The sequence below is a fragment of the Myotis brandtii genome, unplaced genomic scaffold (assembly GCF_000412655.1).
Source record: "Myotis brandtii unplaced genomic scaffold, ASM41265v1 scaffold131, whole genome shotgun sequence".
NCBI lineage: Eukaryota > Metazoa > Chordata > Mammalia > Chiroptera > Vespertilionidae > Myotis > Myotis brandtii.
The window spans coordinates 3,329,117-3,354,600 of record NW_005354632.1 but is presented as its reverse complement, the minus strand read 5'-3'; the positions used below and the strand labels follow the sequence as shown (position 1 = coordinate 3,354,600).

At 52.7% G+C, this 25,484-nt stretch overlaps 1 protein-coding gene across 1 annotated transcript in view; it reads right to left on the bottom strand.

Annotated features, from left to right (window-relative positions):
• Nucleotides 1–25,193, bottom strand: part of KCND3 (potassium channel, voltage gated Shal related subfamily D, member 3) — a 197,134-nt gene extending 171,941 nt beyond the window's left edge. Inside the window, exon 1 of the mRNA XM_005860005.2 lies at nucleotides 25,170–25,193. The gene's annotated coding sequence lies outside the window, so the exon portion shown is untranslated. The remainder of the gene's footprint in view (nucleotides 1–25,169) is intronic.
• Nucleotides 25,194–25,484: the final 291 nt, after the last annotated feature.

Here is a 25,484-nt window from a genome sequence, read left to right as displayed (position 1 = left end):
GGAATGGCCAGCCAGGGTCAGGCGCTGACAGGGAGACTAGGAATTGTGGGAAACTCCCATTCCTCCTTTCTCTGTTGGAGGGAGGTTCAGCGGACTGAGCTGGAAGCAGAACGGACCGTCGCTGGGTGGGACTTGAGGGGCAAACCTTAGGCGTTCCCTCTACCCGTTTTAATGCAGGAGGGTTTCTGATGCGATGTCAGAGCTGCCTGAGGGTGAGTAGGTGTGAGGAGCCCTCCCAACGCTGTGCCTGGATGAGAAGGGTGGGGCAGAGGGGCGACAGTAGATTGCGGGCGGCTGTGTGTGTGCAGGTGTCAGCCTGTGAGGGAACTGCTGGCTGAAGCAGACAAGGAGAATGTTGATGGAGCTTCAACTGTGTGCCAGGCACTGGGCTCTGGGCTGTGAAGACATTGAGCTCACGATCTGAAAGGATGACAACTGAGCAGAGCCCAGGGTGCAAAGCACTGGGGGCAGGAGCGATGCACCCTGGGAGCCCAGAGCTAGGAGAAGAGGGCGGGGTGCCCAGGAAGAGTGCACATGGGCGGGTGGGCTGAGTAGCATTTTCAAGGGTGAGAAGTTCTGGAGGCAGAAAGTTACTCGGTGCAAAGACAAGAGCGTGAGCAGGACCACAGAGCAGTGGAAATGAGCAGCAGGTGGGAGTGTGGGCTGAGCCAGGGGAGCGCGGGAGCCAGCAGGCCTGGCCAGGCTGGGCCGGGCCAGATGACGGAAGGCCACATTGGGTTGTACCCGCAGGCCACGAGGGGTTACTGAGGCTGGACCCGTGTTTTAGCAGAACGTCTCTGGCAGAACTAGAAGGGAGGGTGGAAGTGGGAGATGGGGGCTGGGCTGGGCTGTTGAACCAGCAATGAAGGCAGAGCCAGCCGTGAAGGGGAGCAGCAGCGTCTGTGAACCCCGGTGACGGGACTGGTTGTGGGGTGTGTGCGGGAGGAGGGAGGAGCAAGGGCAGGAGGGAGGGAAAGCCAGAGAAGCTTCTTTCTGTGCGTAATGTCTGGGCAGGGAATGGACGTCAGTTCGCAGGAGCTCTGTGTGGGATGGGTGGGGTAAGGCGGCTGGAAGAGTCTAGGTCACATGCCCTACAGGCAGGAGGAGGAATATTTCTAGCCCTGGGGAGAGGGCTGCTTGTTAGAAACTCACATGTGGGAAGCATCGAGGTGGCCACCGAGCTCATGAGAGAAGACCCTGCCCTGGAGAAGGCGCAGAGCGGGGGTGAGAGGAGGCGAGCACTGCGCCCTGAGAGTGGGCAGGCAGGGCAGGCAGTGTCTATCCTTCTGGAAGGCGGAGTGGCCTGGAGTGGCTGGTGGGAGAAGCAAGCGCATGCGTGATGGGGCTTCAGGAAGACGCTGCTGAAAGGAGGCTTGGAACACGGGTGGGGAGCCGTGGCTCTCAAACCCGAGTGCCTCAGGGATCCTGTAAAATACAGATCACCACGCTCCACCCTGGACTTTCTACCACATTAGGTCCAAGGTGGGGCCCAGGCATTTGTATTTCTAACAAGATTCGAAATGCAATGTGATGCTGCTAGTCTGAGGACCACTTTTTGAGAACCACCGAATATCAACAGTCTAGATGAGAAGGCTCAAGTGCAAGTTCATCCAAGTTGGAGATGAGAGGAAAAAGCCGGGCTCTGGTCACAGAGCAGAGGTGGGGGAAGGTGGGGAATGTAAGGCCGCTCCTTGGAAACAGAACAGATGCTACTGAGGACCCAGGGATGGGGCGGGGAGGAGGGAAGCCAGGGGGCAGGCAAAGGAGGGGCAGGCCACGGAGGGCTCAGGATGCGATGACACAGAGGAGGGAGCCTGAGGGACTGCAGCCCTGGCCATGAACATGAGATGGAGAGGACGGCGGTGAGTTAGGCAGAGAGGAGTGTGGGGACTAGAACCAGCCTCGGGGTCCTGTTTGGTGTCCTGGCCCAAAGTCTAGAGTCCGTCCTCGAGAGCCGCATCCCCGTCCCCATCCCTTCCTTCTAAGCTGCTGGAGTCACCACCAGCCGCTGCTGTGAGATCCTGGACAAGTTACTTAACATTTCTGTGCTTCCCTTTCCTCATCCAACAAATGGAGATAACAACACTACCTACCGCAGATTTGTTACAAGAATTCAATGCAAACTCAATGCATACAAAGAGCTTAGAAGCGTGCCTGCCACACAATAAACCCCCAGAACGTGTTAAATATCATCATCAGCATCATCATCACCGTCATCACCATCTTCATCATCATCACCATCTTCACCATCATCACCATCTTCACCATCACCACCATCTTCACCATCATCACCATCTTCACCACTATGATACTTATTGAGGTCAATGACCATCTTGTTCACCTTCCCAAGCAGAACAGAGGCAGCACCTAATACCCTGGGTCATCTCTCTGGGGGCTGCGCAGAGCACAGAAGACCAGGTGCCTTTTCGTTTTCCTTCCAAGATCTCAGATCAGAGACCTGCGACTCACTGAGGAGGCCCCTGACCCCCTTGCTGGACCCCCTCCTGGGTGACCGCCCTGCCAGGGAGGCACAGGACTTGTTTTCTGCCAACAGAGCGAGGCCATAAAGAAATTCCAATCCATCGGTGCCCAGGAGAACATTACCAAGATAGACGAGACACCATGGGCAGTATTTAATTATGACCAGGCAGAGCAAATAGGAGGGACGCAATAAAAATGCTAATCAGGGAAGAAAAAGAAAGCAGGCTTCATTTTCTTCCAGAATAGACTAAAGCCCATTTCCCTCCTACCATCCTCCCCCAGACTCCACTCCCAGACCCCAAATGAGTGTCACAGGCCTGGTTCTGATGGTGACTTGGTGATAGGTGAGTCCATTTAGCCCTAGTCCCAGCCCCTTCCTGCTTCCTTCCTCCTGCCTCCCAGTTCCTAGAAGAGCCCGCGGAGGGAGGGCGGCTGGCTTTCCTCGCAGGCACTTCAGCCAGAGAGAACTTGGAAAGTGAATGAAGCTATTATTCAGGGCTCAATTCCATGCTCCAATGGGCACTGTAGGAAGGGACCAGCCAGCCCCCCTTCCCCATCCAAATCTGCAGGAGGCGGGGGTGCGGCTGGAGAAGGGCCCCTTGACTGGTCCGAACTCATCGTCTCTGGCCTGGAAGCCAATCCAACTCAGACCCTCTTAGGAAGAGACGGGGGACACTGGCCAGGCCCAATGCCTTGTATTCCCAATTCCATCCGACTTGGCTGAACTCAACTTTGGGGCATGATTCAGGGTTTTGCAGGCTGTTCCTGTCTCCCTCCCAAGTTGGCTGACTCCTTGGGTAGCCGATCCTTCCTTGCTCGCTTGCTCAATGTCCATGTTGCTGCCAAAGACAGATTGATGTCTCTCATTTCCCTCGGTCTCCAGGAGGCCTGGGCCAGCCCTCCGGCTGGTTTTAAGTAAAACTTGCTTCTTTGCTGCCTTGAGGATCTGACTCAGCCCAGGCCTTTTCCTCAGGCTGCCCTCCTCTATTTGCTGGGCTCACCCTGGCTGGTGTCCATGTGATTTACTGCTCTCTTGAGTCTCTCTCTTGCCTCCTTAAAACTTGTGCAGCCACGAGCCCTTTCCGACATCAGCAGGGCAGGAATCGGCCTGAGGACTGTCTGGTGTCGTCCTGGACCCTCTCTGCACGCTCCAGGGAGGCAGCCGCAGACCCTCACCTCCCGGCTACCGTCTCTCCCTAGAAAACAGCTGTTGGATAAACCATGTACACACTGCCCATTTACCTGCAGTGGGATCTTGGACAAGTGTCTTAACATTTCTGTGCTCCGGTTTCCTCACCCAACAAATGGAGATAACAACATGACCTACCGCAGATTTGTTACAAGAATTCAATGCAAATGCATACAAAGAGCTTAGAAGAGTGCCTGCCACACAATAAACCCTCAGAAAGTGTTAAATAGCATCGCCATCCTCATTGTCGTCTATATGATATTTATCATCAAGGTCAATGACTGTCTTATTTGCCTGCATGTCCAGGTACTTGACAGAGTGTCTGGCGTGAATAAACACTCAATCATCACTGAACCAATGAATAAATGTACTCTTAAGCTAATTCTTCCAACGACATTCCACTTTTCAGAAAACTTTAGATTTAGATTTACAGAGAGGACCCGCACACCGATGCCAATGCTGAGGGATAAACGGCTGAAGGTGGGTTCCCGGCATCTCGGGGGAGGGTTCAGGGTGAGGGCTGGCTTTCATGTCCAGACAGTCAGCTACGCAGAGTACAGCTCGCCTGGCCAGCAGCTCCTAGGGACTGTCCCTAAGGTGGAAGTTCTCTTCTAACTTTAACACAATAGAACCTTAGAAGCCAGCCAGGAGGAAAGGAGACAAAGAAACGCTCCTCACGGCCAGAACAATATTCCTGGGTCCTCCCTGGGCTCCAAGGCTCACAACCTGCAGGGGGTCAACCAGATGAGCAAGTGGGCCAGGGCCTTTCTTCCCTCTCCTTTCTGTTGGTATTCTTTTAAAATGGATTATTTTCACATGGTTCAAAATGCAAAAGGTCCTAAAGTCTACATGTGGGAAGACCCTCTTTGTCCGCAGTCATTTGCACGTCCCTTGGCACAGCCCGTCTCCAGTGACCCGAGACACCTCCAGAGGCATTTCATGCCCCTTCAAGCCAGCACGCCTAGTCTCCCTCCTTTACACAGATGCCAAGCCTGCCTTACACAGCTATGCGCCTTGAACTTTCTTCACTTAATAATATATTTTGGAGATTATTCGATATCAGTATTCTTCTTGTGGCGACACAGTGTTCTATTCTAATAAATTCATTTGCTTCACCAGCCCATTTCAGTCTTTCTACTCTTTAACTTTCTACTCTTTAACTTTCTACTCTTTAACTTTCTACTTTTTACCTTTTCACGAGCAATGCTGTAATGAATCTACCTGCTGTGGGCAGGTGGATCCGTAGGAGGCATGTGACTGTATCTGAAGATGAATTTCTATTCGAGGAATTGTTTGGTCGAAGGCTTTGCCCATTTGTAAATTTCACGGTCATTGACAAATTGCCTTCCATCGATGGCCTATTTTTTTAGAGATGACAAAACTGGAGTTTAAAGAGGGTAAGTGACTTGACTAAAGTCGTATAGGTTGCAAATAAAGTAACGGGTGAGAACTAAGGTTTTTAGGATTTCAGCCCAAGACTCTTGGCTCAAAGAGATCAGGAACATGTAAGAAAGAGCAGACAGATTCCTGAACTGTAACAAAACCTGCAGTTTCGCAGAGTCAACATTATATACTGTGGATGCAACTTTGAGCTGCCCTGTGGGAACCCACAGTCTAGAAGGAGAGAGAGAAGAAGCACTTTGGGTTTCGCATCTGCAATAAGGACAAGAGACAAGGAGACACGTTGAGAATATGGGAAAGGCCCCCGATCAGCTTTGGCTTCCTGGAAGAGGAGGCAGTTAAGATGACATTAGACCATCTAGCAATGTCCTCCGCAACGTTGCTTATGATTTCCCTCTTCTTCAGCACTAAGTCCCACCCCAAACCCTTTATCAATAGTATTAATAAGCAGCAAAATGGATCGCCTTGTGAAAGCATGGTGTAGTTGGAAAAATAATAAAGGCTACCACGTGCTGAATTCCCACCGTGTGCCAGCCGGTGCTTTCTGCCTCAGCCACTAACCAGCCCTGTGTCCTGGCGCAGGTGACACTCCCAGGTGTGCATTGGTGCCTGCATCTCTCAAATAAAATGGCTAATCTTCTGACCTCCCACTCCTCTCCCGTCCTCACATCAGCCTTGGGAAGTTCCACTTTGAGAGAAGATGTCACAGAAATAATAATACTGATTGTCGTTCACTGTTATAGTTTTCCAAGGTGGTTTTACATGCTATTTTATGTGCTCTTCATAACAAGGATGTGAGGGAGGGAGCTGGGGGGTACTAGTCTCTTCTGGAGGTGGGGAAACTGAGGCTGGGCCAAAGTAGGTTACTCAGCTCAAGTGCCACCGGGGCAGTGGTGCAGCCTGGGCTGGCACAGCCTTCGGTCCTGACACCTGACTCTTCCATCTGTGATTCCACATTCACTCGAAGGCATTTCAGTTGGGAGCAATCCGAAGTCCCCGTGCCCTCCAGGAGTCTGAACTTAACTGGCCTTCGAGGCGCTGCCCACCTCCCCCAGCACCTCCCAGAGCACAGGACGTCTTCCCCTGGCTGCTGGGGGTCCAGCCTGCCCTTGCCCAGCCTGAGACCCCAGGACCTGCCCGGACTATCGCATATGGCCTGTTTCTGGGTCCCCTCTGCTGTCCTCTGTTCAACAACCAGATGCCACCTGCTGGCCTCCCTGATGCCAACCACATGTTAGAATGGCTGTCTAGCTTCCATGACATCATTTCCAGATACTTCTCTGTCTGCTAGGTGGCCCCCCTCCCACAGCCTACGGCTAGGTTTGCCCCTAAGCTGCTCACCCACAGTGGGATGTCCCACTCCAGGCCCAGACTGGTCACTTGGGATGTGATTGATGCTCTAAATGCTGTTTCGACAGCCCACCCCCCCGCTCCTGCTCTAACCCTCCATTCAAGGCTGGAACTGATGCGCTGGGTAAGCGGTGATGTGGTTTCTGGGGGCCTGTTGGTCCATCTAGAAAGCGCCCGAGGTTCCCTGTTTTGCAGGTATGAGTAAGAACACAGCCATTTGAGGGACGGCTCTGTCTGAAAACAGACATGATTACTATTTCCATCACCTTTTTAATCCTTTAATCACACATTTGCAGCAGGGAGCCCGGTCGGGGTGAGTCCATTTATATAAACAGCAGGCTATATGCCAGCCAGGCTTAGAGGAAAGTAAGAATCATTTCGTGACCAGAAAAATGAATAATCCAGCGACTTATCCCCAAACAGTCCACATCAAGCTGCTGGGACTTGTGCTCACACCATGAGGGCTTTGGCGGAGACCCAGCACCCCTCCAAGGCCCCGGGTGCTGGCCTGAGCCCTCAGCTCTGTTGCTGGGCTGGGCGGCGTGGAAGGACCAGGCCCCTGGGCAGCTGGCTGCCCCTGAACAAGGAACCTCCCAGGTCTCCAACCCTGGGGTCTGGTATTAATCTGGAGGCCCACCCTGTCATGGATGGAGAAGGAGGTTCTGAGATCATTGTCTGGAATGGGTGGGTCCCTAACAGATAGAGGGGTCTCCCTTCCTTTTGAGATAATGGGAGGATGGGACAGATGGGACTAGGGCCCCATAAGGAGACGGGGAACATCCAACCAGGGCTTCTCCATGTGAAACCGAGGCTTTAACCAGTGGCCCAGTTGGCAGAGGCAGAGCAGGGCCTTGGCGACCCTCTATTCTGAGAAGGCCATCAGCCTGGGAAATACACCCTAACTCTCTTAATTTTAGATAATTCCTCAAGCTGAGGCCAGTCTCCCCTCCCAGGATTGGCTTACTTGTATGTTAGAATCTCTTTCCTGATCTGAATGGGCCTTATCGCTCGCTATCGCTGCCTAACAGACCACCCCACAACGAAGCGGTGCGCAGCAGTGAGCATTTATTGAGCTCACAGTGTGTGGGCCACCTGCGGCCAGCTGGTCTTGGACAGACATGGCTGCACAGTCAGAACACAGCTCTGCACCCTTCTCCTCCTCCTCCTCCCGGGACTTGTGGAGATAGCAGAGGCACCGAAAGGTGAGTAGAAACGTGCAATGCCTCTTAAAACCTAGGATCAGAGCTTTCCCACTGTCCTAGGGCGAACGGCAAAGCTGAGCGTGGGGACATGGACTCTCCTCCTTTATGGGAAGAACGGCAAAGCCCCAGTCAAAGGGCTAATGACACAGCCCGCATGCACCCAGCCAGGTGGCAAGTTGTGCTCCATCCCAAGAAGCTCTCGCGAGGTCTCCCTCGCCCCTCCCCTAATTTGCTCAGGCCTGGGAGATGCGGGATGGACAGATGACAGGGACCCTCAGAAGGACTCAGTTAGCCCAGTGTCACTTGGACTCTGACTCTCTGTCCATCTGTCTTTGGGTGGAATGTGGGCCCATAAGATTAGGAAGACAAAGGTTTGCACTCAACCAAATGATACTTCAATCTCACAAACTGTAGTTTTCATGTCTCATATTTTCCTGGGAAAATAAAGTGGCCAAAGGAACACACAGCAAGAGTGGGAAATGGAAACCTCTGCAAATTCAGGGCACGTGCCCAGGTGACTGCTGGATAGGAAGCGTGAACCGGAGAGATGAGCAATGCTGAGCCCAACCTCAGCCCGGACCACGCATGGAGCCGGGACCTTGTAAATGACCGGAATGATGATCACACAGAATCTCGATAGAGGGGCCTGGCCTTCCCAAGAGCCTGAGCTCCTCAAGCCGGTGAGTTCAAGACACAGATGGTTAAGTTACCACCGGGGCACAGTGGCCGTGAGCTTGGCTACGGCACATCGGCTCTCACGATTTTCCGAAAGTCTGCACGTGAAACGTTCCCTTCCCAGCCCTCTCGCCCTCGGCGCCCCCCAATTAAACAAACCCTTGTTTCCTTTCCTGCCATAGAGTCTATTATTTCACCATGCCTCGTTTATGAGAGGTTCCGGAATTGGGGTTGTGTGCAGTGGCTGATGACTCTTCGCTATTACCCTCGCTCATTCTCTGTGGCATTTCAACACTTCGGTAATGAATTACCTCTACCATTTCTGGCACAAAGAAAAGAGGGCTTAAATTAATTTTCAGCAAGGGATACGATTGGTCCCGGCAACTTCCTCCCACTGTGTTAACATCAATGTCATGTCTTGTTAAATGCCGATAAACAAGTGCATCACTGTAACAAGCCACAAATTGGCTTATTGACACCCCCGTCAGCTGTTCTCTGCTTCCCAGCCCCCCAGCTTTACAGACACATGGTGGTCAGGCACAATGGGGGCCCTGGGTTTGCTGCTACTCGTTTTTGCTGGGTCTGACTCTCATGTTACAATAGATTGTATTAGTTTGGGTTCTCCACCCTCTGGGGTTCAGGTGGCTGCTCCACAGAGGAGGTGAGCTCCCTCCTCTTCCCCATCCTCCCCAGCTTTCTCAAGCAATGGCCCGTTGGCTGTTACCAGGGCAATCCTCACCAGCAAAATCAGCCAATCACACCACCAAGGCCAAAACTGCCACTAGCCCTATCACCTGCCCACTTAGTGTGCTGCTGGGACCCAGGAGAGCAGGCAATGTCTTAGGTCAGCAGTCGCCAACCTTTCGGACAACACGGACCACTAGTGGTCCGCAGACCACCAGCTGGCGACCGCTGTCTTAGCTGATGCCCACCATGGACAGCCAGCCCTCACTCCACGGGTGACCTCATCTAGTCTTTTGTCTCCATCCAGACCTCTTCCCGAACTCCCGCTTCTCACCTCCACTGGACGTCGAATGGAGATCTCACACTTAACCTGTCCCCAGTCAGGCTTCTCCCTCTGACCTGCTCCTCCACGGTCCTTCCCGTCTCAGTCAGTGGCAGCTCCTTTTTGCCAGGTATTCAAGCCAAAAACCCGGTGTTCTCCTTGCTTCCTCTTTCTTTCATCCCCACATTCAGCCATCAGCAAATCTTACTGGCTCTCCCTACAAAATACACCCAGAATCTAACCCTGCTTGGCACCTCGCTCCCTCTCTAGTCCAAGCCACCAGACTCCTACGTGGCCTCACTGGGTCCGCCCTCCTGCAGCACCCCGTCCCCTGCCTTCTAGTCTCAACAGCAGTCAGAGTGGTCCTTTCCAAATGTGTGTCAGCTCACGTCACACTCCTGCCAAAATCCTCACTCGGCAAAAAGCCCATGTCCTCACATTGGCCTTCAAGGCCATAAGAAGCCTGGCCTCGCGGCTCTCTGGATTCACCTATCCCCTCATTGCTCACTTTGTTCTGGCTGTTCCAGTCTCCTTGCTTTTCCTCAAGTCTGCTAGGCACACTCCTACCTCAAGGCCTTTGCAATTGCCATTCCCTCTGCAAGCAATGCTTTCCCCCTGAGCTTACCCCTTCCACTCTATTAGGCCTTTTCACCAAGGCCTTCCCTGACATTGCTCCCTCCACCCCCAGCAGACACTCCCTGCGTCTTCTTTGCCACATTTATCACCATCATACTTTACTTTTGCAGGTGTCTGTCTTCTCCACTACCATGTTAAGTTCCATCAGAGAAGATCTTTTTTCGAGGGGATCTGTTTGTTCATTGCTAGTTCAGCATATAGCAGGAACATGAGAGCTATGAATGAATGAATGAATGAACGAACGAACGAACGAATAAATGAGTTCCATTACCCCTCTCAATCCCAGCTGGAACCTCAGGCAACCATGGTGGCCTGATGACAGGCAAGCCCAAGAGAGGGGTCCAATTCCCTTCTCCTGACAGCTGTTCCCTTAGGGCAGAATATTCTTCTCTCGCTTCATCAAACTCCAGCTCATCCCTGAGGGGTCAACTTAAATATCGCTTCTTCAGCCGAGGGGACTAAATTAGGCTCCTTGCTAAATGCTGCTATCGTTCTGGTATTTCCTTTTGCGGCACTTTGCACGTTCAGAATCATGTGATAAATTATTCATAGCTGTTGTTTAATGTCCACTTTCCCTATTAGGCTGTGAGTATCACCGGGCGGGTCTGCATTAGTCTCTGCTCGCTGTCAGGTCCTGGCCTGCAGCACGTGGCTTGGCACTTGTGTGTGCTCAGTTAGTGACAGTTGACAGTTGAGAGAAATGGGGTGGAAGGTGTGCAGTTAAAGCTAGAAGACACGGGGAGGCCTTGCTATGGTGACACAGGGCAGACCCTCACAAACAGCTACTGACTATTCCAATCAGAGAAGGACACCATTCCAAGCAGGGACCAAGGCCAAGTTCACCTGAGCTGTGACCTCTGACTGGGCTGCTTGTTGCTGCCTTATGAGTTCAGTTTGCTAACCCAGCTCTCAGGAGGCCCCCTGCCCACAGTCAGGATGGAGGACCTATGGGTAAGGAATGCATTTTCCACTCATTAAAACCCCACACAACTTTAGAGCCAGAGGAGACCATTCAATCCTGTGCGCTCATTTTACAGAAGAGAAAATGGAGGCTCAGCGAGTTGAAATGACTTGCCTGAGGTCACACAAATAATTGACAGAATGGAGCTGAAGACCCAGAAATCTGGTGTGAACACGTCATCTTTTCACTACGTCACAGTGGTGCTTCTCCCCGCGCACGCCCCCCGCCCCCAAATAAAACTCCTTTTAAAAAAAGCTCAACATTGACATTAAGAAATGAAAGAGTGTCTTAAAAAGTGAACTGGACAAGAGGTGGAGAAGAGGAAACCCTACACACTGCTGGGAGTGTAAATTGGTGCAGCTACTGTAACTGTATTTTCTTGTCATTACAATTTTTAATAACATTTTCTTTTCTCTAGCTTACTTGCTTGTAAGACTACAGCATATAATACATATAACATACAAAATGTGTGTTAATTGGCTGTTTATGTTATTGGTAAGAATTTTGGTCAGCAGAGTAGGTTATCATATTAAGTTGTCGGGGAGTCAAAAGTTATACCGGATTTCTGGCTGTGCAGGATTGGGTGCCCCTAACCCCCACGTTGTTCAAGGGTGGTCGATTTGGGGGGAGTAGTAACAAGTCGGGGCGCTGCATGACCAAGCCTCTGCAGGCATCTTCAGTCTAAGCTCACACTGTTGTCCCCTCCCCACTGCACTCTAGACACGATCTTCGTCCAGCTCCTCGCCACGCCAAGAGCGCTGCCTCCTCGGGGCCTTTGCACAAGCCGCTCCCACTGGCTGGAAAGCTCTTTGCCCCCATCTGCATTCCTAAACCAGTGAAGAGGGGCAAGCTGCCTGCTGTAGTCATGGCACAAACTGGGGAAGGAGGCACAGAAAGGTGCTGGCTGGGAAGAAGCAGGAGTAGTGACCTGAGTTTCTGGGAGCCCCGCCTACTGGCTGGTCAGTTTCCCTGGAGGTCATGTAGATGTTGCCATATTTTGCCAAGGAGGTGATGAGTGATCTGGGCAAAAGATCTCTCTCTCTCTCTCTCTCTCTCTCTCTCTCTCTCTCTCTCTCTGTCTCTGTCTCTCTGTCTCTGTCTCTCTCGGCTCTGCTGTGGGCAGGAGGGGATGCTCTGTGCAGAGTACAGTCTCATTGCATCCTGGCTGCAGGTCCAGTTCTTAGTGGGGCTTCAGCTTTGCACTCGAGAAACTGAAATAGAACGGCTGCAGGTGGAAAAACACCACCGCTTCATACATTTTGAAGGACAGTGAAAAAAGACCTTGGCCCCAAATCAGATTGTTCCTGATCTAAAATTAAAAGTGACTTAAGCCTGAACATTCTGGAAGAACGGCGCATGATGGTGGGGAGAGTGGGATAGCCTTCCCACCTCGTGGCTGGGAGCAGACGTTTCCAAGATCTCCCTGGACAGGATTTATTTACCGTCTTTAAGAAAAAGTTGCACTTTGCATGAAGATTTGCAAATGCCAGGCACACGGCATGCCGGGTGCCCAGCCAAACCTCTTGTGGTTAGCCTAGAAATGAGATCATTTCACAGTAAGAAGGAGGTCAGGTTGCAAAGAGGGGAATTCATTTGGCTGCCTCGATATGTAGGCTGCTGTAAAACCACAGGACCAAGTTTTGTTGGCCTGTAATAGCAGCAGGCCCTGGACACAAATGAGAACGCCTAACATATCCACTCCCATCTCCCCACCTCCCGCATGTCTCTCCTATGTGCTGCCGCATCCAGCTTCTTAGAGACGATTGGAATTCCCTTTTGCAAGACAGGTGGACCATAAGAAACTTCCCAAAGTTGCTAATGCACTCTCCTGAACTCAAAATGTACACATAGGAGAGGGTCATGCCTACCTCTCCTACATCATCCTCTTTGCGGAGCCAATGTGAAAAAGGAGGGCTTCTCTTTTGCTGGCCAAACTCTCAGAGGAGGAGCCTTGCCCACCCCTCCCTATCTGACCCAACCAGGAGTTAGGGAGCACCTACTATGGGCCTAGGGCAGAGCCCAGTGTCCCAGAAGCATGGAGAGCCCACGTGGTCAGTTCCCTGACCTGAATGCATTTGGATCCTTGTTGGAGAGACAGGTGGATATGACATGATTAGAGAGCAAGGCAAGGTGTTGGTTCATGAGAATAAGTGGGGATCTAACTGAGCCAGAGCCCCAGTGGGGCACGCGGCAGCTGAGGTGGCGAAAGGGCTCCGTGGGCCAGGCGTGCTGAGGAGACTCAGTGAAGAGGCAGGACTGAGGGTGGGGTCATTTCCTTTCCATCTCCATCTACACTGATTTCTGTTTTGTCTCTGATAAAATTCTACCAAGCTTCAGGCCGACGAAAGCACACTCAATTCAAACCTTGGGCTTCCTGAGGTATACCAGAAGGCTTTGCTGATGCTGCTAAAAATGGCTGGGCTCTTGGTCCTCCACAAAGCAAAGTTAGTGAGGGCTGCCCCTGCAGGCCAGAGGACTAGCATAGCACCACACTAAATGAAGGGGCTGTGCTAGGCACCCGACAGCCCAGGGATTAAGTGTCAGCTATTACTTCAGCTTGTATAACAAATTCAAGTCCTCGGAGTCTGACTTTCTCAACTGTGAAATGGGCATAATAACAGCACCTGTTTCCTAGGTCTGTTGTGAGGATTAAACACAGTGAGTACTTCATGTGCATGTGGAAAATGAGCATCTGACACACAGTAGGTGCTCAGTATCTATTTACTGTTGTTATTCTTCTTCCTTTTGGAATTCTAAAATGCAAATCCTTTAGCAACAGGGTGTCCTAGCAACCAAAATATAAACAAACAAATAAACAAATAGGATATCAAGAGCTCATAGACTGTACTCACATGTTGATGGTCACCCCAAACCATGTGGCTTCCCTATTCATGTGGGTCCTATTGGGGGAATCACTGTCCGGCTCTTCCCCTAGAAAGGACAGAGATCCAAGACCCCCCTCCGGTCGTTACCCCTGTTTGTCAATTCTGGCCTCTTAGTGGAAGGGTACTGAAATGAACCACAAAGTACATTCTCCCGTCTCTACTGTTTGTTTGTTTGTTTGAAAGCAAAAAGGAAGCGACGGGCTTAGAGCACATTTCAGATCCATAAAAGACAAATTAATTATCCCCAAGCAGAAGCTGACCTTTAGCTGGCCCCAGCCTCTGTGCCCGAGCCACAGCTGCACCTGCTTTGAAGATGACAATATCCACTCGCTAAATACTAATAATTAGTCACCAAAGTGGGATAAAGAATGCAGAGCAAAGTGAACCTGCAATTACTGTACTTGTGTGCATCCCCTGCGCCCTTGGAGAGCCAATTACCCTGGCGCATTACCATAATTGGACTGACATGCTAACGGCGTCCTCCGTTCTTTGAAAGTGTCACCGTCCCCCTTTCCTGCCCTCACACCCCGAGCCTGGCCCGTTGGCACGGTGACTTATGGCTAGGGCTGGCTTAAGATGCCAAAGCTATGTGTCCTCTGAGGGTATAGGGGGTTTACCAGATGGCCCATGTGCAGGCCAAGCATAGACACAGAGGATTCTGGGATGAAGGTCATTGCTGCCCCAACCCCCACTTCTCCCTCCCGCAGCTTCATTTTTAAGGGAAGAAGACACAATATGCAAGTGGCTGCATTGACCAACAGTCAAGTGTCCCATGTGTCCCACTGGGGGGCCACCTGTGCCACTATGACTCTACTCAGCAGAGGCCTGAGCCTTGAGAGACAGGTGTGTGGCCTGATTAACGGGGCTGCTCAAAGAAGGATGCTCCCAAACTTACAATCATAAGCAAGGACAGCTATCCCTGAAAATGAGGAGTGGGTGGCCCTGGATCCCAGGGGACTGTGACAGAGCTTGGACAGGAGCAGGTGAGGCAGCAGGGGGACTCAGGCTGCCGCCTGCACCAGCCGGGGGAGCTCAGCGCTGGTGGCAGGCCCTCCTCCCTCAGCGGCCTTTACCCTGGCCCTGCTGCCTCAGGACCATTTTTCATGAGGTGATCAGTGTCCCATCGATCGCGAGAAGACTGCTGAGTACCAGCACCAGCTTTGCGTTGGCCAGGAAGCAGGTTTCCAAAGCAAAAGTCAGCTTTTAAATGTTTTTTTTGCATCCCCTCCCCCCATTCTTTCCATCTGATTTCTTTCTCCATTGAGCAGCAAGAGCCTTTTTTTACAAGTCACTGCAAACTTCTCAGGGAAGAGGTTGACGTGCGAGAACTGGGCGCAGGGATGTGGTGGAAGGGACCCTGTGTCTAGCATCCTGCCAGGGTCTCTGTGTTGTTCAAGTCCAGGGCACCACTTACACTGAGTTTGCTGTAGACGGTGCCTCCTGCAACTCCACAGAGGACACAGCAAATGGGGCCCCTGCAGGTGGGCACAGTGGTGACCCTGATGATTCACACACACACACACACACACACACACACACACACACACACACACCCTGTGCTCTGGACCTTATGGGCATTTCTGCATTTCATGCATGAAATGGTCCACAGGGACAACTTCTGCTCTAATAAGCACCACAGTGTACCTGCCCAACCCCATCATAAGCACACACAGATGTGCATCACAGTATTACTCCCCGTGTGTACCAGGACTCCAGAATTATAGCACTATGGAGTCTTAGTGGAGGCTCCATTGTGGCTGTTATTATATTATGTTAGCGGATGTTATGTTGTGTTAGTGCAGTGGTTCTCAACCTTCCTAATGCCGCGACCCTTTAAACCAGTTCCCCATGTTGTGGTGACCCCCAACCATAAAATTATTTTCGTTGCTACTTCATAACTGTAATTTTGCTACTGTTATGAATCATAATGTAAATATCTGATATGCAGGATGTATTTTCATTGTTACAAATTGAACATAACTAAAGCATAGTGATTAATCACAAAAACAATATGTAATTATATATGTGTTTTCCAATGGTCTTAGGCGATCCCTGTGAAAGGGTCGTTCGACCCCCAAAGGGGTCACGACCCACCGGTTGAGAACCGCTGTGTTAGTGGATGTTACTATGTTATGTTAGTGGATGTTACTATGTTGTTAGCAGATGTTCCTATGTTGCATTAGTGGACGTTACTGTGTTGTGTTAATGGATATTACTATGTTATGTTAGCAGATGTTACTCAATTAGTGGATGTTACTGTGTTATGTGAGTAGATGTTACGATGTTGTGTTAATGGATGTTACTGTGTTGTGTTAGTGGATGTTACTATATTAGTGGATGTTACTATGTTACCACAGCATGTTACTACACTCCATAGTGAATGTTGCTATGTTGCTATCGTATGCTACTTAATACTCTATAGTGGATGATACTCCCTTAGTGGATGAATTGAGTCAGTGTTCAAGCTCCTGAACTCCAAAACCCAGTGAAAGGAAAAGGGGGAATTTATTCTTGACTCATCAGATGTCTTGTCCTCACTATCTATATTAGTCACAGAGACTTAGACAGAAAGCTACACACATACAACAAGACAAATACTGTCACCAGCACAGAAAGACATGCAACCCCACAGGCACACGCATCCCAGGGACAGCCAGCCGCTGTTCACAGGTGCACCCATGGCACAGACAGACCCAGGCAACACCAGAAAGCACACACTTATGTCACACAAATCACATCCATCCATACATCAGCATACTCACTCCAAAGGTAGCTATGGAGACCCATGCATATGTACAATGTTCTTGGGCTGTAAATGTGACCTGGAACATGCCAGAATGAAATCTATGCCATTACTTTACTGAGCTGTGGGGTAGGCATTCCTTTCTGGGTGGCCAACCCTTTATTGCTGGAAATATGCAGGCCAGTTGAATGTTTTTGTAGTGTGATTTACAGGACTCTGCCTGACTCCCCACAGGGCCACCTCCATTCCTTGCTCCTATCTGCCCATCACATTCCCTTGAAGAGGTCAAGCATCTCAGCACCTCCCCCGAAAGGCTGTGTACAGCTGCTAGCGCCAGGCTGAGGGATTTCAGACACACCTCCTTCGCCCAGAATGTGTGTTCTGGGGTTTCAGGAAGGAGGTAGGTCCAGGTGCTCTGACTCTGCTCCCAGAGAAGGAAGGTAGAATTCGCTTCTGGTGGCAGAAGGTAATTCATTACAGCCCAAAAGGAGGAACAGAGGCATCCGTGCTGGAGGGGAGCGTCTCTAAGTGGGATCTGACATCACTGAGCCTAATTGCTTTGTCTCCAGCTTGCCCCTAAATCGGCCTTAGCGGGTCCCTAGGAGCTGCCGGAGGGCTGTATGGCTTGACCAGCCCAGGTTGAAGAGGGGCTGGTGTGGCCTGAGCCATGGGTTAGGGGGGGAGAAAGGAGCGGTTCAGGGAAGAGATGGAGGTCCCACTGCTGAGATTTAAAAATCCCTGCACATATCTGTGCTTCGATATCGACTGTTTAGCCTGAAGTGACTCCTAGGCAGGGGGCTGCTGAGGGGAGAAACGGAAACGTCTAAGAGCAGGCAGATCCGGGGAAAGGCTCAGGAATCATCCCCAGGGCAGACAACATGTGTTATCTCCCATCTCCCCGCAGCCTCCGCCTCACGAGAGGCTGCTGTAGGGAGACAAATGATACCCATTAATTCCATCAGGTAATGAGCCAGTTGGTGCCATCATTAATTATACTAATTAAAACACACTGGCCTTTGAGGTTGGCACACACTTCCGAGCCACCTCCATTTCACTTCACGCCGTCTCTGCCTGGGGTGACTGGTTGGCCAACACAGGCCCCAAGATCCTGCAGAAAGAAAGCCAGGCCCCACCAGCTAACCTGAAGCATTTGTCCTCTACCTCGCTCATTCATTCATTCATTCATTCATTCAATGAAGAAGCGATGAGCACCTACTGCCCTGGGTGCTGGGGACATGGAAATAAGACAGACGAAGAGACAGACGAAAAACCCAACTAGCACAAAGTACCAAGCAGGCTGCTATGGTGACTGGTACTTAACAATTTCTAAAGAACGTTCACAAATCTCATCGCATTCAGTCTTCAAACCCTGCTAGGAAGGCACTCTCATCCCATTTTGCAGATAAGAAAATTGAGGCTGAGGGCCATTCCAAGGCTTGCTGCCCAAAGAGTGTAGGGCTGGGACTTGAGCCCACACTCTGAATCCTGGCTCTTCCCTTTCCGGCCAGGGGAGCAGGAGAAGCTGTCTGAGCCAGTTCTGACCGGCCTCAGGGAAGCTTGTTCAAGGGGGTTACATAGGACTTGAGCTTTGGTTGATGAGCAGGTGGAATGGGTACAGTAAAAGGGCGTCTCAGGTGAGGGTGGCATGAACAAGGCTGGGCTGGGGAGGGGCACCGCCCGCAATCGGCCTCATCCTGGTGGCTGTGGTGCAGGTTACACAGAGATATGCATTCATGAGGCAGAATGGAGGCCAATCTAAAACATCCTCAAATTCCAAAAGGCAAAAGAAGTGATTCTGGACTATTTCTTGGAGGCCAAATGGAAAAATCTAGATGGCTTAGCCAAGATGAAGGCCAGATGAAGTTTATCCTCCGCATCTGTCGCGCTGTCAGAGCTGCAAGCGGCAGGAGGGTTTCATTGTTCAGACCTCTTTTTCCATCGTCCACTTCATCATCCTGCACTCTGCTCTTCCGTAAACCAAACACGCCTTCCCTGTCTAAACACTTGGTTCCAGGCCTCTCTCTCGGCCGAGCGACCTGTCTCCTCTGTCGCCTGCGCTGCAGCCTGTGTGGGGTTCTGGCCCAGCTCCAAGCCTGCCTAGTCCTGCCTCCTGGGTGTGTGCTGCCTGGCCCTTGGCCCCTTGGTACAAAAAGGCCTCTTGCCTTGCTCAGCCAAGGGGGTGGGGAGGGAGGGAGAGAGACAGAGAGGGAGGGAGAGAGTGGGAATGAATATGTGTGTGTTGCAGGGTGAGATTCAAGGCTTCGAGAAGCAGCCCTTGCATGTAATCGTCCCTACCCTGAGTGCCCACATGACCTCCTTGCTTCTGGGGAGAGCTGGACACCTGGCCCGTTCTGCCCTGTGCCCTGGCCCACAACGGTGTCTCATTTGGGCCCAGCATGTTTACTGACTACGTCAGGACCTCGGCCAGCAGGGCCGCAGTTTAACAGGCAGCCTGTGTGACGTAGGCACACGGACCGGGTCCGAACTATTCATATTTAATGGTGCCTCCCAGCCTCCCGGAATCACGTCCTCCCACCCTCAGCCACCACTGCCACCAGATGCACGTTTGCTTAATTACAATTCATCAAGTGCTCGCCTATTAATAAAGCCTAATTAATCCAGTCACGCCACCCTGTGATGCCAGCAGAGACGCAGGGCCTGTTGGCCATCTCGGCAGCAGCCCTGAGCAGAAAGGGGTAGAAAGAGGCCTCACCCTGATGTCGCTCCCCCCCCCCCCCCCAGGCCCCCCCCCCCCCCCCACAGGGCTTTGAGGGCAGCTCCTCCTCAGAGCCTGGCTGGTGCCTGGCACTGTCCCATCCCCTGCACACACAGCCTGGGTGACTGTGCCCTAGCTGCCTCCCTAAAGGACTGGAAGCTTCTTTGAGGACAGGGTGTGTTTATTCATCTTTGTCACCATCCGGCCCTCCCTCCCCGGCCCACTCCGCCGGCTCAGGCTCAGGATGGCAGAGTGTGCACCTATGTGAGCATGGCGGGGCTGGGGGCTGAGGCTGAGGGGTTGACACCCTCTGTGCACAGCCCGGGAGCAGGGTTGGGTGGCAGAGGGAGCACCAGCTTGAAGCCACCAGACCTGGACTGCAGGCCCAGCACTGCCATTTCCTAGCTGTGTGGCTTCGGACAAGTTCCTTGACCTTCTGTGCCGGGTGTCATCACTGGTGAATGAGGACAGCCCTGCCTGCATTGTATGCGGCTGTGAGGACGACAAAGTAACTTTTCCCCAGAAAATAAATTGTTGACTACGTATAGGGAAAAGTCTCACGCCGGGAGTATTCAGTTGAACACATGTTCATAAACTGAACACATTTCCGCAACCAGCATCCGGAATAAGAAACAAACAAGGACCGCGTCCCAAGGACTTGCCTGGGCTCTCCGGCCACGAAGGAACTCCGTGCAGGGTCAGCACAGTGCCCGGCCCTCACGTCGCAGACGCTCAGTGATTATTGCTCCTCCCCTCTCTCCTTGGTTCCCACACAGCCCGGCTCTGCCACCACCACACGGCCCCCGACCAACACAACCAGCAGCACCCAACCTGTGGCGAGAGCCTCAGGAGCACCCACGCTGTCACATCCACCTGCCCTCCATCAGCGTCGGCCCCGGAACAGGACCCAGCGTCTGGTGGCTCCTCGGAGCTCTTGCGGGGGAGGGTGAGTCAGACTCTCAGAGCTCAAGGAGCCTGCAGGCCATCACTCTGAGCTCCTGACACCCTGGCTCTGCAGCACGGCCTCCAGCTTCGGCCCCATCTACACACAGTCCCAGGACATGCCTGGAACCATGAAATGTCAGAGCCTGGGAAGCATCTTAGGGGTCATTTAGTGATTCAGTCCCTCACTATCTTATTTTATTTCTAAAATAAATTTTTATTAATTTCAGAGAAAAAGGGTGAGGGAAAGATAGAAACATCAATGATAAGAGAGAATCATTGATAGGCTGCCTCCTGCATATTCCACACTAGGATTCAAGTTTACAACCTGGGCATATGCCCTGACCGGGAATTGAACCCTGACCTCCTGGTTCATAGGTCAACAATCACTGAGCCACACCAGCTGGGCTTGGTCCCTAACTTTAAAGAGGAAAAACCTGAGACTCAGAGAGGGCAGACTTGCCCCAAATCACCCAGCAGGGAGTGAGGCAGACACAGGAGCCAGATCTCAGCTGCCCTTCCCTCCTCATCCCTCTTGCCCACTGGGCCTTGGAGGAGGTCACATCTGCAAGGTGGCTCGCTGCTGGGACTGCTGGTCCCCGGGCTCTGTGAGAGGGGACAGCTCCTCGATCCCATGCAGCAGGACAGCGATGTCTCCATGGGTGAGGCGAGGGGTCCCGGGATTGTCTTTGAATTGCAGAATAGTAACCTGGGAAGGGACTGCTTAGGCCTGAAATCACTCCCAAAGTCCAGACACCCTTTGGGATCCAGAAGGCTATTGGAGTTTGAAACTCTATGGAAAGGGGGCCATGGGGAAGAGCACCCAGCATGCCAGGCCTGTGCCAGGGTGGAAGACTGGTCTGATGTAAGCAAGGACTTTCCACTGGTGGGTGCTGCCCAGAGACAGACAGCGTCGGGGGAGTAAGTCCCGTCGCCCGAGGAGCCCACTCGCAAGCCGCCTCATCGCTTCACAAGGGCCTGGCACAGGGATGTGACTTGGATCAGCGATTGACCTTCTGAACCTTCAAAGCCTCTCGCACTGGGATCCCAGGCACGTGGCTGCCACGCTGACCCAGGCTCACACGTGTGCAGGACCTCAGGGCCGGGAACTGCACCAGCCACACGGCCTGCACCCACCCAGCAGGGGACCCCTCTTCACACCCTCTTGCTCCATCTCCCCCACCCCCCCTACCCTGCCTCCAGACTCCAGCTAACTCCACCCCAGGGAGTGCCTCACAGAGCTGGCCTTCAAATCTGTGTGCTAACCAGGCGGCTTCGGATAACCCGCTCGACCTCCCTGAATCTCGGTTTCCTCATCTGTAAAAACGGAGGGATGTCACGCCTGCCTTCAGGGTCCTGAGGATGGAATGAGCCATCCAGGCGCCTCTGGCAGTAGATTCTCCGGACCAAGGTCCCTCCTGCTTTCCTCCCTTCCTTCCCATGGGCTCCTCTTTCCCTTCCTTAGTAGCCCGTGTCACAACCTGTCACGGCGTGTTTGGTCGTTGCTACTTGTTCACTGCCTGGCGTCCCCACCTGACTGTGAGCGGTGCCCCCTCCGCCTGTATGGCATGGGTACCAGGTGAGCGTGAGCTGAACACACTACGAACCAGGCTCCCGGCCTTCAGGAAGCCCAATGCCACTGCGGCTGCCCTGTCGGCTGCCAGACAGGTCTCCCCACCAGCACGTCGTGCCTTGGCACAGGTGAAATCTGCCTCTGCGTCTCTTCCCCTAGGATCCCAGCCTCTGCGCCCACCACCCCACTCCCCCCGTTCCTGAGCACAGAGAACAAACGTTTCCACCCACAGAAACAGCCCTTCAGAGAGTTGGTGGTTATCTCGGTTCTCCCAGCCTCTTCCCTCTGAGCAAATTACAGGCTTTCCCTCTGCCTCTGCCTCTGCCCCTCTTGTGCCACTCATTTTTAGAGTCCTACCCAGCAGGCACCCCCAGACAGGCTCCCCAACTGCATGTGGCCATTGCCAAGGGCTTAGTCACTCCTTTAGAAAGGTCCGGGTTTTGGCATGACATCAATTTGCCACCCCTCCCCACCACCTCCCAAAATGCCACAAAGGGCAAAGTTATTAATGGCCACGAGGCCCACATACTAGTATCTCTATTTTCAACAGTTTGCTGCTTGACCTTTTAAGCCAAAAGGTCATCTGTGCTCACATTCGGAAAACTATAAAGCCCTGTGCAAATGGAAAAGGTGTATCTCAACGCTTGGGCTGACATTCATGCCCTCAGAGACAGGCTAGGAGAGTGCGGTGTTAGCTCTACTAGGAAGAGCAAAGTTCTAAACACAACCCTCTCAATCAAGGCAGGCTGCCTGGAGGAGGAGAAAATAATTGGGGCAGACGGCCTGGTCCATGTGAAGCGAGCTGTTTGTGTTTCACGACGGTAAGAGAGTTCTGTGTTGGGGAAAGACTTCTGTGTCGTGCCAACTGGCTGGAATTCACTTATTGCTCAATAAATCCCATTGAAGGGCCTCGCGAATTAATACAGTGATGATCCTCCTGCCTTTCCCATGTACATGAATTCAGTAATAACTGTAATTATTATAAAGTTATAATAAAACACGATGTGCTCTGCTGCTAACTCAATGGCAATAAGGATGAAGTATGGGGACTTCCCATCTCTGCATTCATCATTTCCCCCTTAATTATAAAACCATTCCCCAGGCCGAAAAGCAGGAGGAAGAGGCCTCATTCTGCCCCATGGGGCTTCCTTCAATGTCATTGCTTGGATTATGGTCCCAGCCTTCTAGCCTGGTAAGGCGGGGGAGGGAGCCATCTCAACCAAGGACCACCCGCCACCCTCCCACCCTCGGGGACTGAGTCAGAGGTCAAGTGGGAAGAAGGATTCCAACCCCTCCCACCCCTTCCATTCCATCTGCCCTTATGAACTACAGTCTTTCCCCTCCCAGGCCGTAGCTGATTGGATGAGGGTGGACATCTGCGCCCTGGGGGCCAAATATTAGGACAGAGGCTGAGGGGTTGGGCTCTGGAACTGAGGACCCTGCAGGGCAGGGCTGGGCAGCGGCTTCCTGCCAAGTGTGCAGGTCAGTAGGGAGCATAGATGCAGCCTCTCCCTCCCCTGCCCGCCCCAGCCTCGTGACAACCCTGGGCTCCGATCCTGCAGGTCCCAGCGTCTTCCCTGCCTACAGTGGGCCCAGCCCCACTCTGTACCCCGAGGTCACTCTACCGCACGGCCTTAGCTCCTTTCTTGCACTTATTACAAATCAGATTCTCTTGCGTGGCTGGCTAGGCTCTCTGGAAGGTGGCCTCTGTGATGGCGTTGAACTTGAGGGATGTGCAGTGAGGGCCCTTGGGTCCACACTGGCGGGAGGAGGGGCAACAAGCAGGAGCAGGCAGAGGGATGTGCGCTATCACGCAGGAAGCTCGGGAGCTAAGAGGTGCTACGTGGGCTGACGTGGCGGACTTTTCTATTGGCTGGGACCACCCTCCAAAGAGCACGACCTTGGGCTCGGCAGCCCTCTGCATCTACGTGTGAGCGCCCCTGGTTTCTACAGAGCCCTAGCTCACGTCTGCATTTAGTCCAAAACTTTTTTAAATTTCAGGAGCTAAGTATAGACCTAAAAGTACAAAGAAACCCCCTAATTTGGGGGATTAATTAAAACTGTGGTTTCCTTTTTCAGCAACTGTTTGAAGCTCTTCGCTCTGGGCTCTCTTTCAAGTGCCCCGTCTTCAGGAGCCTCCTTTCTGGCCTCCGGCCAAGGCCAAGGCTGAGAGAAGACAAACAGGATGGGGGCCCCTCCAACTCGCTGCCCCTCAGCCTGGCCCTGGGGCCTCACTCCCACTCCTTCCTCCATCTTGGAGCCCCTGCAGTGTGGAACCTACAGTCTAGAGGGAGTTCAGGCCAGGGCTCCAAGGAATATTCATCCCCCCCCCCTTCCTCCCTCCCTCCCCTGGCAGTTGGAGTCAATAAGGATTATACTCAAACTCTGAGTGTTCCCAGTGCTTATTGGAAAAAGGAGGGTGGAGAAAATCCTCTTTTCTTCCTCCCACCTTCAAAGCTGATGAGAAATCGGCAAAGCCGCGTCCAGGAGCTCCCAGCCACCTTCCTCCTTCCTGTTCTCGGTGGCACTGCTGCCTCTTGGTTTCAATCTGAAATTGTAGGTGCCTCTGCACATCTTTCTGGCTACTTCCCAGCCCTGTCTAACCTTGAGACTGAAAGAGTTTGTCAGATGCTGACCCAAGGGGAGTGTCCACAGGCAGGTGGCCTCTTGAATGCTGGGCAGGCGAGAATAGAGATGGAGCCTGGGCAGGACTATGCAAGGCCAGACTGGGCTGCAGCCTCACAGGAGAAACGGCCATGCCCCTGCTCATCCACAGCCCCCAGGGAGGCCAGGCTCAGCAGGTCTTACGGCTCACATTCGCGCATGCGCGCACACACCACGTACACAACTCCAAAAACACTGGTGAGCGGTAGCTTTCCCCCAAAGGTTTGATGGAGACAGAGGAGATGACATTGTGCCCCAGGTGCCCAAATTTCTGGACCATCACCTTTGACCATCCCTCTGCTCCTTCCCCAAATTTCCTCCCCTGTAGCAGCTCCTTCCTCTTTTTGGCTCGTTTTAATCCTTCCTCAAACCCCTCTCCTCACAGCTCCCTCAGGTCCATAGGTCTCTAGTCCCCTTCCCACGCAAGCCTCTCAAAACCAGCTCAGACAGCCCACCCAGCAAGGCCAAAGGGAGCCAAAGAGAAAGCCACACAGAGCCTGATGCGTGACCTTGAGGAGCTAAACCCATTCCTTCCCACCAGGAGGCAGTGTCCTGACTGCTCCCCGAGGCCCTGCCTCTTTGTCCAGGAAAGGTCTCTCGACTTAGATCCAGAAATGGAACGTTGAGTTCCACCACCGATTTGTCCTGGGACCTGGGGTCACAAAGGCACTTGGGTATTTCACCTTATAGCCCCCTGACTTTGCCTCAGGAGCCAGTGAGGAACACGGGGCCACTCAGCAGGTACCTGCACGAGGCGGGAGCAGACAAAGCTGGTGCCGAGGATTCCGCCGCAGGAGGAGCTGGATGGAGAAGGTGGGGTGGTGTGGGGCCAGCCAGGCGCTGGAGAGACGAGAGGGTCGGGTCACACCATCTCTGCCCACGCTGCCACAGTGGGGACCAGAGACCGGGCTTCTCCCAGCGGCTCTGCCTGTGAGAGGGAGATAGCTGGATTAGCCTCGGGCCTGTCAGCCCAGCCCCTGACTTGAATGCCAATGAAGGCAGGATGCAATCTCTCCTTCAGGCCTCTGCTCCCCGTGGCTCCCGTGCAGGCTTGGGCCCA